The 18,231-nt window shown below is 36.5% G+C and overlaps 1 pseudogene; it reads left to right on the top strand.

Annotated features, from left to right (window-relative positions):
• Positions 1–6,122, top strand: part of LOC135327175 (uncharacterized) — a 72,656-nt pseudogene extending 66,534 nt beyond the window's left edge.
• Positions 6,123–18,231: the final 12,109 nt, after the last annotated feature.

Raw genomic sequence — 18,231 nt, 5'->3', positions numbered from 1 at the left:
TCTGTGAGATAGTCTCTTTTAACAGTTCTGCTTGGAACATAATTTTAAGGTGTAAAGGAAAACAAACCCCACTTACTGACATGCCTAAACCCAGTGATACTTTAATTTCTAAGAAGCATCTGTTCCTTTCAAGGCCTTCCTTTTCCCATACTTGGGGCTCTGATGAAGCTACCCTCAGACTTAACTCCCAGAGCATTGTAGCTGTTTTCATCTGCTCCAAGTTATTCCTGGTGGTATCACTAGTGCCAGGCGGAGAAGGAGCAGAATCTGCCCAGTGCGTTAGACGAGACTGAGTCTTTCTGTAGCATTTCCACACTCCTGGCAGGCAATTTATGTATTAGTTGGGTTGGTAGAAGGTCCCCTCAGGCCCATTTCAGGGAGGGCACCCCCAAACACCATAAGCTTTTGTTACCCTTTTGAAGTGGTGACTGAATCTGTGAGCTTTTAAGGTGGACCTTTCCTCTTCCAAAGTAGCTTAGCCATACATTATTCCTTGCATCCTTATTTGTGATATTCAAGGTTTATCACAGCTGGGGTGAAATCATCCTTTGCCTTCAGAGGAGGTCAGTAGCCAGCATTCCTCCATTTGGGAAAAGCCAGTTTCTCCCTCATTACTGCAACCTTTTCCAGCTGTTTCCATGTGAGACAACATGTCAGTGCACCCTCAAAAACATGGGCTCCTTCTGCCCAGGTTGTCCACCTTGTCCCACAGCACTCTTATTAGCTCCCAAGGAATTCCCTCATCAGGCAACCACCAGAACACCAGAACACATATCTTTTCCCCTTCGTGACTTTCTTGGCAGTGAAGTACTGGCCACAGCCCTTGGAAAAGTAGCTCAAATATTGGTTGTGATTGTAGCACATGTCCTCCTCCATGTTTGTAGTGGAAGAAAAACTAGCCGTTATTCTGTGTTGCTTTATAACCACTGAAGATCTTTACCACTGTTCACACAGCCTCCTTAAGCTATGTCTCTGAGACTTCCTTTCTTGATGTGCCTGTTTCTAAAAGAAAAAGCCTGCCAAAGCAAAAATTGTTATTAATTTAACAATTAAAAAATTGCTATTATTGTTATTTCAAATCTGCAAGCTGGCTGAGAAGTTTTTTAGGCCTAAATTTATAGAAGTGCTGCAAAGCATTTAGGAGTGTCACTACTGTTTAAAACTCAGTAGGGTCTGGGGACACAACTCTCCTCTGAGTCTTTAAAAAACACAATGATGACGAGTCCTCCTGGAAAAATTTTAATATGATCCAGCAGTCAAATATTTCTTGTAGTATTTTGCTATGACTGAAAGTGCGTATTTCCTGTAATGATCTGTGAAGCTCAGGAAAGTGTTCTTTTTTCCTTGCTCCAGTATAGAACGTGGCTCTGATATGTAGCAACTGGAACATTGGTCTGAGGAAAAGGAAAAGCATTGGGTCTGCATTGCTGTGTGTCCAGATGAGAAATATCAAGCTTCTAAAATCTTGCTTCTGAAACCTCTATAGCATCCTTTGCAAGAGCGGGAAGGTCATGTTCTTTCTGAATTTCATCTGTATTTTCAACAGAATATTATCCTTCACTGAATATTCTAACTCATTGTTTTATAGAGCGGTTCTGGTCTATTAGATGCCATGTTGCTTTGCTAAACTGTCTGTACATCAGTGATGGATGAAATGATTCCTTATGATATATAGAAGCTATTTCATGGACAAGCACGTTAGGTCATTTTGTCCACTTTTGCCTCCCTAAGTACTTTCTAGTCTTCTCTGGACTGTAAGGGGACAGTTGCTGTTGTGTTGTCCTTAGAGATGGGGATAAAAGTTTCCTTTCTTATGACCACCGAACAAAGCTACTGGCCAAATGTTCAAAATCATGTAATCCTAAGATAAAATAAGAGAGGTTTTAACTTTAAATATAAGGAAGAGAAAGAGAAAATATGCTTTAAAATCTGCCTGATTAATAGTCAGTCCACGATAAAACTCTGAAAGATGGCAAATCACAAATAAATGTGCTTTTTTTCTTGCTTCTACCCTGGACAGTCTTTCTTCCATTTATTTTTGCAAACTTATACATCACCCTAACAGAAGGGTACATCTTTTTTCCTTGCTTTTTAAAGTATTTATTTCTTTTAAATTAGAGGTACTGCTTGGATCTTACTCTAGCAACAGTCACATGAAAGATGGGAGATCCAGTTAATAGGAATTGTCCAGGTTATTAAAAAGTATATGGATTATTTCTGATTCTGTTGCTGACCAGGCAGTCATAAAAAACAACAGTTTTTTGTACAGACCATTTGGGGCTAGCTCTACAAAGGGCCTTAGGCCTGCCCAGATGTTTCAGCTCATAGCTGGTGTGAGCATAGATAGTGGAGTGGAGTTCCCAGCTCAGGGTTGGATGCCCAAACGATCTTCTGGGCTGAGGTGTGCAAGTAGTATTGCTTCAAATATGGGTCCATAGATCAACCACTTCTTCGAAAACACAGGTGAAGGTACCAAGATCTACCTTCTTAGGGAAGAGTCTAAGATATTAGGTCCCCACCCCGAGAAACAGAAGACCTGTACTCCACACTGTGCTTTGCCTAGCTCTTCCAATCACTTCTTATCTCTTCCACTGCCTATCACAGAAATGCTCAAAACAGTAGATGATAAGAAACTAGATGGTGAAGCTATCAGGCAGTTGCTGGGGATTTGCCTGAAGAAGTCCTTCAGCTGGGCAGGGCTGGGTCAGCAACTTCATAGCTTCTGTCAGAGTAACTGCAAAGAACTGCAAGTGAGGGTGCTCCCCTGCAAAGCTCCACTGCCTTTTGTGTCTGCCATTATGCCTTAAATAAACTATTGCTGCTGTCTGATTTGTTCCTTCCACAGAAATGTTGCAGGTGGTATGGCTAGAAACAACATGTTGCTGTGTGAGATGTGAGATAGATAGTATGGTTTGAGGAAGTGATCAAGATAGCTAACCCAACAGGAATCTGGTTCTCTATTCTTAGTTTTGAGTATGTATTTCACATTGGGTAGTCATTGGACAAAATGCAAAAGCAAGGATGAAAGAAGGGACCAAAACCTAAGTCTAATTTAGTTAACAAATACAGTTAGAAATGTGAACATGAAAAATTGCATGAAGAAAATTTCAGTTGTCCTTGTTCAGTATTAGTTTGCTTAAATAGTTATTTTACTGTGGCTTCTCTGGTCTGGTTTCAAATTACCTGCTTATCTGAAACAGGTGCAGGTTTGAGCAGAGAGAAGGCTTAGAATAATGTATTTTTTCCAGCTGTCCTACTTTCTTAATTAATTATGTTTCTGCAAGTTTATCTCGACAGTTTTTCCAGTATATATCCTGCATAACTCCATGAAAGTCTATGGAATGGTGTTGTTTTAAAACAGCGAAGGATATGATTCATCAGTTTTGCTACAGTAGCTGGAACTAAAAAGAAAATATTCAGTTTTATTGTAATATGTTTTGACACTACTTTTTTTTCAAAAATAGAAAACGTAAAAAGCAACAGAACAAGAAAAATATGTTTACTGTTCTTGCTAACCATAATGTTTGGATTCTTGCTGTTTTTAAAAATCCAGTGAAACAAAAGGAAGAATCCGGAGTTTAATGTTATTGAAAATGTGAAATATGATCAGTGAGACATAAATGCAGGACTTTATATCTCATGCATCATTAGCATACAGCTAACATTCATTTTTTATAGCATGAACATTTGCATATGACTGTTGAACTTGAGCACGCCAAGAGTGTGTCTTATGCCATTTAGAGTCCTGACTTTAGAAGTACAGTACATTAAGAAAACACTAGTGGAAAAATGATAGCTGTTATAATGCTTCTGAGCAACTGTTCAGCTTTATGTTCTCTGGACGCTTAGAAAAAATTGTTTCCATTCTCCTTCTCAAGGAAGAAAAAATATTCATAAATATGGAAGCATGCTGACATGATTTGGTTTTCTGTGTCTGACCATTTTTTTCTGAAGTCATTTAATTTTAAAGCAGTGATCTCATATATTTGTTCCTCTGTGTGCATGTTTAATAAACTAATAATTCACATGAGGCAAAAAAAAATGTTTAATTCAAATTTGATATGTTGCATCATAGTGTTTTGGGTGATGTAATGCATCACATGCATTCAGCTGATGTGGAGATCAATGTTTCTACAGTCTGCCAGAAATAATAATATCAACTCTGTTTGATGTGTGAAATGTCTGAATATTCTTTTCCCCTTCTCTAAGCATCATCTAGTTTTATAACAGGTTTTGTTCTTGCTCCAGCTCTTTTAGCATCTAAAAGCAGAGAGTTCACATTTATAATTTGCTTTGCTGCAGTTTGTGCTGTTTAAATGGTTTCTATGTGTGCTTGCTATACATATGACATGAGAGAATCAAATATCACAAATGAAGGAAGTTCCAGGTTTGAAAAAATGAAATAACATCATAATTCAGTAATAAGAAACCTCTTCTTCAAATACAAAGATAGTAATCTAGAATTCTGTACTAAATAGTTATATAGCAATATTTAAACTGTCATTTTTGTCTTGCCTTTTAATATAATTCTCTTCTTGCAGTTGCCAGCTATTGATTGATGATATACAAGAGTTTATGGTACACTATCAGATTACAGACTAACTTTTCTATACCACACAAATTAAATCTCTATTTCTTTATGGAAAAGCAGGCCTTACTCAAAATCAGAACAAAACCATGAGTAATTAAAAAAACTGCCAAGTGTGTCATAAGGACACACTTATATTTACAGAGGATAAACAAAATAATAGACTAACTTCCCCATTTAAAAGTTTGTCTAAGTAACATTTCATTTCATTTGAAGACCTTTTAAGAAATGTAAGTTCAAGTATGTATTTTTCGGTGCCACCGCATGAGTCTAGTAATTCATTCTAAAATACATTAAATTGTAAATCAAAATTCAAGTGAAAGCTTTTAGTGGGTGCCCAGTGTAATGAAAAGTTGTAGTGAAGTCCAGGTGATACAACTTGACTGCTAAACTAATGATTATAGATAGCATTAGGCTGAACTGCCATTGAAAAATAAAAGTCAAAGGAAGATCTTGTACAAATATCCTGGGAAAAGACTTATTCTTCAGAATTGGTAATCATATAATTTAGGTTAATTTTCTGGATGTGTAGAGAATGTATATTTAACTGGAAGTTAAAATATTTATCCAGTCATTCCTATATATTTAATTGATTTGCCAGTATGATTTATTATATAGCCTTAAATATACCAATGTACAGCTATTGTGAACTCTTTCACCTTTTATGTGGAAAGTGTTCACATCTATCTGAGGCCTCAGGCATTTGAAATGAACAGAAATTCTAACCTTGATTTTAGCTGGGCAGGCTTTCACTCTGCAGTTAGATAGACTGAAGTGCTTTGTGAGAGACTGCCTGAAAAAATTACAGCACAAATTGGTCTGATAAGAGATATTTTATCTGCTTACAAAAAACAGATAAGCATTTGCATAGTGCGTTACTCTACAAATTCTGATCCTGGGTCGGGGCTGACATGCTGGAAAGCAGCTCTACCAAGAAGGAGCTGGGAGTCCTGGTGGACACCAAGTTGACCATGAGCCAGCCATGACCATGGCCCTTGTGGCCAAGAAGGCCAATGGTACCCTGGACTGCCTGAGGAAGAGCATTGCCAGCAGGACGAGGGAGGTGATCCTCCCCCTCTACTCAGCCCTGGTGAGGTCACACCTGGAGTGGTGTGTCCAGTTCTGGGCTCTTCAGTACAAGAGAGACACAGAGCTATGGGATCAACTGCAGCGAAGGGCTGCTAAGATGATTAAGGGACTGGAGCATCTCTCGTATGAGGAAAGGCTGAGAGAGCTGGGCCTGTTCAGCCTGGAGAAGAGAGGACTGAGAGGGGATCTTATCAATATGTATAAGTATCTGAAGGGAAGGTGTAAAGACGATGGGGCCAGACTCTTTTCAATGGTGCCCAGTGACAGGACAAAAGGCAATGGGCACAAACTGAAACACAGGAAGCTCCATCCGAACGTGAGGAAAACCTTCTTTACTGTGAGGGTGACCAAGCACTGGCACAGGTTGCCCAGGGAGGTTGTGGAGTCTCCTTCCTTAGAGATATTCAAAAGCCATCTGGACACAATCCTGGGCAACATGCTCTAGGTGATCCCGCTTAAGCAGCGAGTTTGGACTAGATGATCTCCAGAGGTCCCTTCCAACCTCAACCATTCTGTGATTCTGTAAAAAAAGTTAAAAAGAAAATGCTAAGGGTAATATCCTGAGTGGATGCTTACTATCAATTTCTAAAGATGCATATGAAAAATACAGGTCTTACACATTTCTCATAATCTGGGAAATTGGATTCAACCAATTGATCGATAAGACAGTTGAACCAAACCCCAAGCTTTTGCCTCACCATTTGTTCTAGACTGTCTAATGTAATTTCAAATCATTCCTATTGACATTTCTGCTCTTTTTTCCTAGCTCTTTTATAGACTTTGGGGGCTTTCTGCTGTTCAGGTTAGATCTTTCCTCTTTCATCTACTGGAATTTCACCACTGTCATGATATTCTGTATAATACATCCTCCTCAAAGAAGTTCTTTGTCTTCTTAGATTAAAAAAAATAACAAAGATGCTTTAGGTGATCTTACTATTCCTAAATAAAATAGAATTTATTAAATTATGTCTCCCAATCATACATCTGTATTTTGAGAACACATTTTCTTTTCAGAAAGGATACTGTTCTGTTATGTAGGCAGTGAATAGGCACCACTTTTTGTAGCAATTTTAAGAATTTTCTTGATAATAATCGAGGATAGATTTCTACTTGTTTATGTGTAAGCAGAACAGCAGATGCCTGATAAGTGTTGTACTGTAAACCAATATTAACCTGACTCTCTTATACAGTCATCTCAAATTTCTGTAAGGATAACATTAAAAAGGAGAAAAAAAGGAGAGGAACTTCAAGCTAAAAGATCATGCTTATAATAAAAAGAGAAAAATAACTTCTATACTCACTGTTTTTGTTTTTTATATAAAAGAACACATACGTACACACCAATATGTATGTATGCATGAACTTGATCTCTACAAGTTGTATTATAAAATTGCCTGGAACAAAAAGTGGGCCAATTTCCAGATGCTGGGCATATCTTGAAGACTCTGTGAAGTTAGGAGCCTAGCTGAACAACAACAACAACAAGAAATCCGTTCATCGAAACCCTGGGTTTGGGTTTTTTTTAAATTTCTGTGTATGTGTGTGTGTGTGCGCATGCCCCTTTCTCCTTGTTCCCTAGCAGTACAATTGCCAAAGCTTCTCCTGATGTGTCTTACAGCCAGGTTCCCCCAAGGATAGGCCAGGACCTCCCCACACTCTCAGAAATGGAAATTCCTCCCATTCTGTAACTCTCCAACTTCTTCCTAAATCTTCCCCCTCCATCTACTGTGGCCTCAGCTCCTTCCTATATCCATTATGTCCACTATACCCTTTTTGTTCACCCATGTTTGCTTCTGGAAAAGAAACAATGTTGTGCTGCAGCTGATGCTGACAGCCTGGCTAGGACGTGCCGGTCAGCAAACAGCAGAACTCATCCAGTGGTAACTCCTTCCAAGGGGGCACTGCTTCGGTTTTCTGTCTTCCTGCTTGCAGCTGATGCTCCTGACCATTGCAGGAGTTTATTGTTTTTAAATCACTATCCTCCTCTCCAATGGGAAATCCATTATTCTAGTTAGAAGTTGCTGGTGGGAACACAGAACAGTTTGACTGTTTAAGTCTTGTCTCCTTAGGCTTAGAAAGTCACTGTAAGATGTAGAGATAAAGGAAGTATCCAACTGGCATAAAGACAGGACTTTAAAACATTGTGTCTTACTAGATAATTTAAAATATGCTGTTCTTAATAGAAAAAATCATAATCTAACAAAAAAGGGGGTGGGTGGATAAAGGGGGTGAGTGGATAGAGATAGTGACAATTTAGGCAACACTTTACGACCTTTACTAGAGCTAAGTATTTTCATAAGACAATATCTGGGTCATCCATGGAAATATCTATGATGTGAGTTGCTACTCACCCATTTCCTAGGTGTGTTTTCTGTCATAAATGAATAATGTGTGTGTCCAAGAAGCTGGCTTATTTAGAACATTGAATAAATAAGAAAAAATTGTTCTATAAATCAAAGTAGTCTTTCAAATGTTTTTAATGGTACTCATGCCTTTTTACTGTTACATTGCATGCAACAGCAACTGCTACACACTGAAGCCAAAAGCTGTATTACATTGCAAAATATCTGATAATGTTTCATTGCAAAGTATAACCTTATTCATGGTAACACCTGTTTATCTCCCTTCACAATATAAAGAGGTTTTCCTTACATGAAAGCATTGTCAAAGTGATGTTAAAAAACAACCAAGAAGACAAAAAAAAAAGTGTTTGTAAGTTGGGAATTCATTTGGAAATGGTATCTTTGTTATTTAGGTGAACAAAGTCTCTAGTACTCAGTGGTGCATGAACACATTATAAAATGATTTATTGGTTTTTAAAACACCACATTTCTTTTAAATATATTAAAAATGTGCATAATCTCTAAAAATCATCCACCTTGGAGCTTATCATTTATTAACAAAGATGGAGGTCTCGTGTTTGAAAATAAAAAATATTTTTTGAATATCATTGTGGAAAAGGACTAGTAGAAACTAACAGTGTGTTAAGGGATTATTGCCTTGTCATATAGAACATTAACATTTAAACATTTGGTGTTTGTGTAGGAGAAGTGCACTTCAAACAGAAGATTCAATATATGATGCATGTAGTATTGAGCATCAGAGAAAACAGTAAGAGACTTAGCAATGCTACTAAACACAAAATTTCTGTACTTCTTTTCAGTAGTTTGAACCTTGCTACTGCTTGCTTAAAACTTTTGTCCAGCAACAAAGAGGTTAATAGTCTTTGAGTTACTCATATTTGTATTGCACTGAATGGTATGGTTGTTCTGTACTCTTATTAAGATGCCTAGGGGATGGACAGAGGATGGTATATTGGTGTAATGAACGTGCATGTGTTTAATTAGGTGGAGTTGGATAGAGCAGTAAACTGAGAATTGCCAGTAAGATGACGTGCTGAATATTAGTACTTTCTGAGCTGGTTAGCTTGCAAAGCAATATGAACAATACTTTAAAGACTTGCCTCTGCTTAACAGAGAGTACACGTAGCTTGTTCTTCAGTACGCTATATGAAAAGCAACAGCTGTATCGAACTACAATGACATGAATATGCTTATGTGGGGGTGGGCAGTCCGATGTAAATAAGCACACAGACTTGCACTGCATTAACCCTGTGTGAGTGTTCAGGGCTGAATTTCTCAACTCCAGCACTAGACTAAATTCCTTCTTTGAAATCAAAGTATGGTAACGGTTTCCTGGATGATGGTGGGCTAAATACTTGTGTTTTGGCACTCTAAAAGCTAGCACAGAGTTATGATTTTATTGTTTCTCATAAATGGCACAAACTTATTATGAATGCTGTAGTATGAATGTTGCAGTTATTATTTCCTTTGAAGAAGCATTGCAGGAATACAAAAATGATTGGCCTGGTAACTTCATGGACTACTATTTTGTCAACCATCTCTCTTCTAACGGTCTCCTGAAGAAGTTAACTCCTGCCATATTAAAAATATTAGTAAATTCAAACCCAGCACTATTAAAGCAAAGAAGATATTTTGTGAATGGTGCCAAGAGTCTCCACTTATTTTTGTGCTCCTCCTGTAGTGGTATAGATAGTTCTTCTTTCAAAGAGATGCTATCCATATTGATAAACAAGTAAGATAAATACATGAAATGCTTGGTCTAGTGAAAACTTGTATGTGTTGGGAAAATACAGGATGGGGTTACTAGTTCATATTTACACCAGATTTCCTGCTAGTTGTCATCTTGTGTTAACATCAGAGTAAATTTAGGAAAAATATAACACAGCATTAACATTTGTGTCAAGAATGGAAGATTTTGATTTGGTAATTAGGAAGTTTATATTCCTCTGCCTACCTGTTTGCTGTGGTACTACTTGTTCTATAAAGCTTTTATAAGACTAATTCCTGTAGATTTGTTGATAGATACAGATAATTAGAGCGTACAAATAATTATAGCTTTTATAGTGGGCATCTTGTTGATGTATCTGTACCTTGTTGTGACTGTCTGTGGAGAAGCAGTATTTGGCATATCCCATAGGACTGGGGAAGGATATTTTCAGCTGGAGGGGTAGTCTGCATAAGAAGCTAGGAGCAAAGAGCGTCAATGGTTGAAAAAGCAGACCTGAAACTAAACAAGTGGGTTCTGGAGACAGAGGCAGACAGCATGTGTGTACCAGGTCTTTCATGTCTTAGGCAATGAAGACTAGCACAGAAAGGTGTATCTTTTTGACTTTTGAGGGACAATGTCAAGCTCAAGTTGGATAGCAAGTGTGAATGTGAAGTATTAGCTTATTTGTTTCTGACTGGAGTGCTAAATTCATTGAGATGTGCTTCAGAACTATAGTTGGTATGTGCAGTAACCAAGAGAGTTAGGCTAAAACTGTAGTAAATAATGCGAGCCTTTTATATGAGGAGCTTTGGAAGAGTATTTGCGAGAGTTGGAGATAACTCAGAGAGCTAACACTGGAAATATAATAATAATGTTTTATTCTCATGCTACACTCACATTTCATGCTTCTGAATGCTACCGGGTTATAAATCACGAGCAGTATGTAGTGTGTAGTATATTTTCCTGGATGCAGCATTTGACTTTTAGTGGTTAATTCCTCTGAAAAAAATAAAGACATTAAGGGGCTTATTCAGACAATGCATTGATGTAATTACTGCGCCTTATCCATCATAGTTCTTACTGTAAGTTATATTTGTTATTTCAAGTCAAGTTTTTCTCTTCTACTGCTGTGACCTAAATAGCTTGCTGCAATTTCAGATTGCCTTTTGCAAGGCTATTGTAGTGGTATCTCTGTGCCCCTGTAGACCACAGTTCTATTTCTTCCCTTCCCTACCGATTGACCTTCACATAATGTAGTTCAATACAGATTAGAATTTGCCTGGGGACTTTATTTTGCTATTACCCAATTTTCTGTATAAAAGAATTCTGTTTTGTTGCGGAGATAAAATCCCTTAGCATTGATTTTTATCACAGCTAACTTCTTGTTCTAGATAGTAAGACCCCACTCACCTTGCAGGCTATTTTAGTAACATTTAAGATTCAAATGATCCCTCGCCTTATTATTCACAGGTATGCCCTCATTCAAATTTTGAGTGAATACTGTTGTGATGGTTGTAATACAATACAAACCTTTAATATGCAAATGGAGTGAGATGTAAATGGTGCATATGTCTTCTATACCACAGTGAATTTTATTCATAATTGACTAAACAAAAAGAGTTTCAGAATGTGCCTTGCTGAAGAAGTTTCACATCAAATACAAGATAAAATACTAAAAATAGACTAAAAGACTAGTCTAAAATAGACTTTAGACAAAAATAATTAGTCTAAAATAAATGTAGGCAGGGTCACTTTTTTCCCATCCAGTTTTATCTATGATCATTTTAATGAGTATACTATGGAAAAGATGTTGTCTACTATGCATCCACATTGTATCTGGATGTACAGAAGAACATGGATTTATCCTTCGAGCTAAGCTTCTTAATAAAGCTCCTCAAATTGTAGCAAAGTTGCACTGAACTCATTTTTCCTCTACCCCATGTATAAATGTATAAATACTTCAAAAACTCGGGATGGGAAAATTATTTCTTCCTCAACTCTAGATAATACTACTATTATGTGAGAACCTGAATTAAAAAAGGTGGTTTAAGCTGACTGATCTTTTTATTTCCCCTCTCTTTCTTTTCAGAAGTTAACTTCATTTCAGAAGAAAATAGTTTAAAAACAGGAAAACTGAATTCTTGAACTATAAGTTTCATAAGGAGATCTTTTCACCCTTTTTTTTTTTATTTGCAAAATGTGTTATCCACTGAAAGTAGCCCCAACCCTATGAAAAGTTTCAGTTTCAAAGAAAAAAAAACAAATTATTCTTAGCTTAGGTTTTTCCCTTATCTTCCAATGAGCTGTGGAAAGTAGTTGCTCCCCCTGGCCGAGGTCACTTAATGGGAAACTGCCAGTTTCTCTATTTAGTTCAATGAGATATTATTGTAGCACAAGTTCTGTAAGCATTGTAAATTCGGGTAGGAGAAGGTGATTAAGGTCAGAATAAAAAGACAAGCAATGTCATGAAGAGATTATACATTATGTGTGAGAGCTGGTTTCCAATGTCTGCTTATCATCACAGTGTATTCCTGATCCAGTGCCAGGATGTTGTATATTACAGTGCTATTTCTACCATCTTTTTTACAGTATTAGGCACAGTTCAACTTGATCTTTCATAGTTCCCATTAATTTAAGCCAATAGCTTTCATCCTCTCTCTTTTTATTTGAGATAATTGTCTACTTTCAGTCATTCTTCTGTCTTCTTGAGTGTCCAGGTGTTGTTCTGAATTAAGATTGTATCCTTTTTTTGGAGATTTTCACCTGTTTTTTGTAAGTCTGTCTCCATCTTCATGAATTTCAGTGTTCTGTGATAGTTCTCAATTAGGCTATTATTATTCTGGCTTGCTCTTTGAGACTTGTAGAGTTGCTGGTCTGCTTTTTAATCCTGATTGTTTGCTCTACTGATTAGGAGAGTACTTATCTTTAGCTGAGGAAATGATGCTACGTAGATATTGGTGATGTGCTATTTGGGTATTTTACTATGTAGGTATTGATTATACTTCATTGCTTTGGAGGGAGTACTTGCTGTTTTGAATAAAATACCAGGAAAAGCTGAATCCTCTTTTCCGTATGTTGAGTAGTGAGGAAAATTGGTCTAGCATTTTGTTGCAGCAGACACTGATGAAGTTTTTGACACAGAATTATGATGCTGTTTCCCAGCCTTACGTATGCAGAGCAATTCTCATTGTTTGATAAGATGTTGTACTTTCTGTTCTTCTCTTTCTTTGGCCACTGCTGTACTTGCAGGACTGGGTCGTTGAAGGTTTCTGTCTCGGACTTTCTTGCTTATATAAATTCAGAGTGAAAAATGTAATGGTGATGTAGGGAACAAAGTCTTAAAAAGAAGTCTTGAAAAACATGTTTGTGAGAGCTTCAAAAATTCAAGTTTATCTAGAACCTTATACTGTGCCTTAATTATTGTGCTTTTTTTAAACAACCAGCCAGCATGAGATTATCATGTATTTTTAACAGCACTTGTCTTCATAAAAAGGGCTATAATTGAACCCTATTTTCTCTGCAAAATTAGTACAAATAATGTAATGATTGTCAGAACATTAACCCACATACCCCATATAGCTATTTTTTTTCCCAAATGTCCCAGCTTCTACTATGATATTGACATTTGGACTCATCAATTTTGATGTGCTATTTGAAATGACATATGAAAAATTTATAATTACTTCATTATACATATAACCTAAAGATAGCTTGAAGCTACTTATTACTTCCATGAAGTGCATACATCTCATACTGAGCTCATACTGAGCTCATCTTGAAACACTAGTGATGAGTATATGCATACTGGAGTCTATATTTGCTTCCTTAACTGCATGAATAGCAAAATATCTAAGACTATTAAAGCTTATGTTTCTTAAATCCATCTTAAATTTTAGATTTACACAGCTACCCAAGGCTGTTCTTTTCCCAGTGATCCAGCCAAACTCTTCCTAAGTAGAAATGAAATGAGTTTTTGAAACAGTGATAAGGGGGGAAAAAAGAGAGAGACAAAAATGGGGTTTAAGAGGTGTGCACTCCTCATGGAGTACTGCAGAATAGTGCTGAATTACCTGGTCTTGATTATTCAAAGGTAAAATAGTCATTTTCCCATTGTTTTGGTGTTTTTCTTTTTTAATTTAAGATCTAAGTGGTGTGACATCACATAGCCTTTATTGTTAAGAAAATACTGCCTTACTGAAACCTGTTGCTTCTGAAGTATGACTGACAGGTGCAGCAACATTTTGGTGTTCTAAGAAACAACAGTGAAAGTAAGAATTGTAGAACTAATGATTTTTTAAAATCTGACTCCTTTTTGCTGGCCAATAGCCATATATTTTTCATCATTTATTATTTTTCCTTATATTTCAGAAGACTAACATTTATGTCTTGCATATATGTGGTATAATTTCAAAGTATTTGCAGTGCAAATTACAATACAAATTACTAATTTGTAATTTGTGATTAACATGATAGAGGTACAAAAATCAAATAAAATAATTTTACATCCATTAAGACATGTATATCCAATAATTAATAAGGTGGAAAATATTTAGCTCCTAAGTTTCGAGGCACTTGCAACTAACCTTTTCAAAAGCACTGTCAGGGACTGTCCTAGCCACAAGGATAGAGTCACTCCCAGTCATTCACCTTTTGCCTTGAAAGTTAATTCTGTATTTTATGTAATACTGAAGAAAAAGACTTTCAATTTTTTTCTAATGAATGTTTGATTATTTACATACAGTTGCACTGCAGTGCTGATCAGACAGAACTTATCACTAATTGAGACAGACCTTCATCATGCCTGACCCTGAGCAATTTCTGAAGACAGATTATTATAGGTAAAACATCCATTAAAACATTGTTAGAATGGGAGAATAGATATTCTAAAGGTTCATCATAGCTAAAAGAATTTCAGTATATGATAAAGGATCAGAGAAAGTTAAAGGAAGCCTTGCACTATGTCTGTAAGCAATTAATGACAACAGAATTGTTGATGACAAAAAATTGTTGATGACAAAGACAATCTTTATCTGGTTCTAAAGCAGATATTTTTGTAGTTATAGTAAGAGGAGAAGAACTATGCAATTTTAATATAGAAAACAGATTCCACATTAACTGAGACATAAAAAATTGGATTTTTAAATGTAAATTCAAAAAAGGTGAAAAGAAGAATTTGCATGATCTAAGATTCTTAGAATTATAGAAAGCTGAATCACTGGCTGGATATCAGGTAATGACTGAAATCTGGAACAAGAGAGATTGCAAAAAGTCTTCTGGAAAAAAACAGAATTAACCCTAAGCAAAGTAACTGAAATTAGTCAGGCAAAATTGCCCTTCCCATTCTGTGACTTGTGATGTATTCTCACGCTGGGAATAGGAGGAAAATCCAATGTGACAGACAACCGGAGACCTGAAGCAGGAAAGCATAGATGCCAGAAGTCAAAGTGCAAAAATTAACATGTGGTAATACTTAACCCATGGCAAACAATAAAACAGAAAATCCTGCCATGGCCAACTGTGTGCAGTGCCTGAGTGCTAACCCAGCATTGGTACTTAGGTCTCTGCATGCCAACCCATGCCGAATGCCAGAAACATTTTATGTGATGTAACTAGCCCTCTCCTTAGATATTACAATTTCATTAACAATTAATGGTAACAGAGTTAAAATATGCATCATGATCTTATTAATGGAATTGAATATTCAGTTATGTTCAGAAATGCCTTTTGCAGTTGGATGCACTGCTGCTCTGATTGGATTCATCAGCATCATTGTTAACAGAGAGTAAGTTCTGCCTGTTTCTTCCTACTGCTTGAGCAAGTATAATAGAAATGGCAATAGTTCTTTCATACAAGATCAGTTTTTTTGGATGTGATTGTTTCATTTTGTTGTTCTTCAGTGTAACTGGCTCCTTTACAGAGAACTCATTTTCCTCTGCCTTCAATGGGAAACATCACCTAGTCTGTATTTTTTTCGTATCCACCTATTAACTTGAAGCTGTTTAAAATATTTCTGGCTCTTCTGTTAGGTTTGATTTTTATTTTATCCCAAATTCTTCTATATCTTTTTAATGTTTACACTCTAAGAATCATCTTTCTGTTGACTCAGATCATAATCCCGGATTTGTTGACAGAGATTAGTGAGTGGTTTATTTCACTCAAGAAGGCTTCAGACAGAAACCACCAAAAACAGATGAAATAGCTGAAGTTTAGGCTACAGAAGAACAGCTGAACCCATCGAGAACAACGTTCATGTCTCTGCTGAAACCCGAAGTGTATGCAACAACAAATACTATAGTTTTGTTAATTACGGATGATGCAGATTCATATTACCAAAGGCAGATGGGAAATCTGGTGATGTTTTTGGTGCCAATTTACTGCTTGCTGAAAAATAGCACATGATTGTTGCTTGGGAGGGTGTATTCCTTAGCCCTTGAACATCATTTTCAGCACCCTTACAGTCTAAATGTTAAAGAACATAACAGGGCACATATTTCTGAATGTTTAGGTATCTGTCTGCTTTTCTTTCCCAGGCTGACAATAGTGACAAATCCAGAAATTGATGCATCTCTACTCCTACTGCAGATCAGCAGTGTCGTTCTTTGGTATATAGTCTGACTCCTCTTTTTTTCAGAAGTTTCATCTGCAGAAGCAGTATCAGCAACAAATACTATTTTCCACACAACATGAGCAGAAAATGTGTGTACTATCTACAGTGTGTGCCACCATTTCTTAACACAGAGATCTTGTTGTTTTAGATGCCTGTCATAGCTTTAAACTAGTTGATTAAATTTCCTAGAGACTAATATTTTTTTTAACTCATCCTTGCATATTGTGTTATTGTCTTAGGTGTGCATGTGTGTAAACACAGACAAAACAGTTTGCGATTCATATAAGTGTGTGCGCATGCAAATATATACATCTATACACAAGTATCTGCTGTACAGTATCAATAGGCCAATGGCAAAACACAGAAAAGGGATATATAGAGATATGTGTATATATATATACACGCGCGTGTGTGTGTGTGTGTGTGTGTGTGTGTGTGTGTGTGTGTGTATTCATATTTATGCATACATGCAGATATTGTATATATGCAAGCAAAGATAGACCGTCCCTGGTGTATTCTGAAGTAAAATACATAAAATGGAGTCCTGCTTGTAGCACTGATGCACTGAAAGCAGAACAGTAAGATGGAGGCAGCAAATGGACAATATTATCTGCAATATTCAGACAACAAACACAGCAATTCTGTGACCACAACAGCATGTAAAAGTAAATGAAATAAGATAGATGAAATGTGAGCGTGAGTTCAGCAGTTCCAATTTTGGTAATTAGTCTGTATTCATGCTTCAGTGGTGCTGCAATTATGCTACCTCATCCTTGTGTAGGCCTATTGTGCAAATGCTGCCATAATGCTCCTAGTAGCACATAAAACAGTGCATGATATGAGCCACCTACAGAGATGTCATTACAATTGTGTCAATTTAACAGTATGTTTCTTAAAATTTATAATTGTCTTCACAGAGAAGCGATTTGTGAACCTATAACTACTCTTTTTGAAGTCAACTTGGTAATTTATGTTATATAACATAAATATATATAACATCTGCCACCAAAGTTCAGACGATTGTGTACACCTAGTTAAAATGTTTTATAATAAGAATCAAAGTCTCTATCTACTTTTTAATAATAGTATAGTTTCCAGCAATATATATTTTTTCTATTTTCCAGTAAAAGTAGTAGATATTTAGAAGCATTAGAAAAACAAGGAAGCATTACTTAATATGTGGCATTAAGTGCTCTGAATGAGGAGATACTTCAATTTATTTTTACTGCAGCAAATCCTATGTCTTTTTCACTCTAAACAATAGCACAACATGCACTGGCTTCCATGGCAAAAGATCACATCCTAAATGGTGCAAAAAAAGCCTGTTGTATATTTAAAGGTTGCATTTTAATTACAGGTTTATTTAGGTCTGAACAAAACGTTTTATTGAGATACTCTTTCATGGGGACTGAATCCAGAATTTCTAGATCAAAATGAGTTTCTTCTGCCTTAATTACAGGTGTAGATCTCTGGTTAATAGGCAATGGCTAGTTTAGAAATGCTCTGTTCATCTATATGTGTTCTTTTACTAGCAAGTTGCTACAAAATTGAATTAAGGCCATTAACTATAGTGATAGTCCAGAGCTCCCAGTTTATTTAATAATATACTAAATTTCAGGTCAATTTCAAATGTCAGTTTCCTTCCTGGCTGGAATAATCAGGATTTCTTTCAGCAAGAAAAGCAGAATGTAAGTTTGCTGTGAGAAAGGGTGCAGAGTTTAAAGGAACAGGAATTTCTGATAGGCAATGCCAAGCAGTCGACAAAGGGTGACCTATTAGGCTGGCGTTTCTAAAGTATCTTTCTGCAGACGTTCACCATCCAGCTTTGCATCTCCATCACAAATGAGGTCTAGCGAACTTCAAAATTAACTTGTTC

The sequence above is a fragment of the Dromaius novaehollandiae genome, chromosome 1 (assembly GCF_036370855.1).
Source record: "Dromaius novaehollandiae isolate bDroNov1 chromosome 1, bDroNov1.hap1, whole genome shotgun sequence".
In the NCBI taxonomy this organism is placed as follows: Eukaryota; Metazoa; Chordata; class Aves; order Casuariiformes; family Dromaiidae; genus Dromaius; species Dromaius novaehollandiae.
This window is presented reverse-complemented; position numbering and strand designations above follow the sequence as displayed.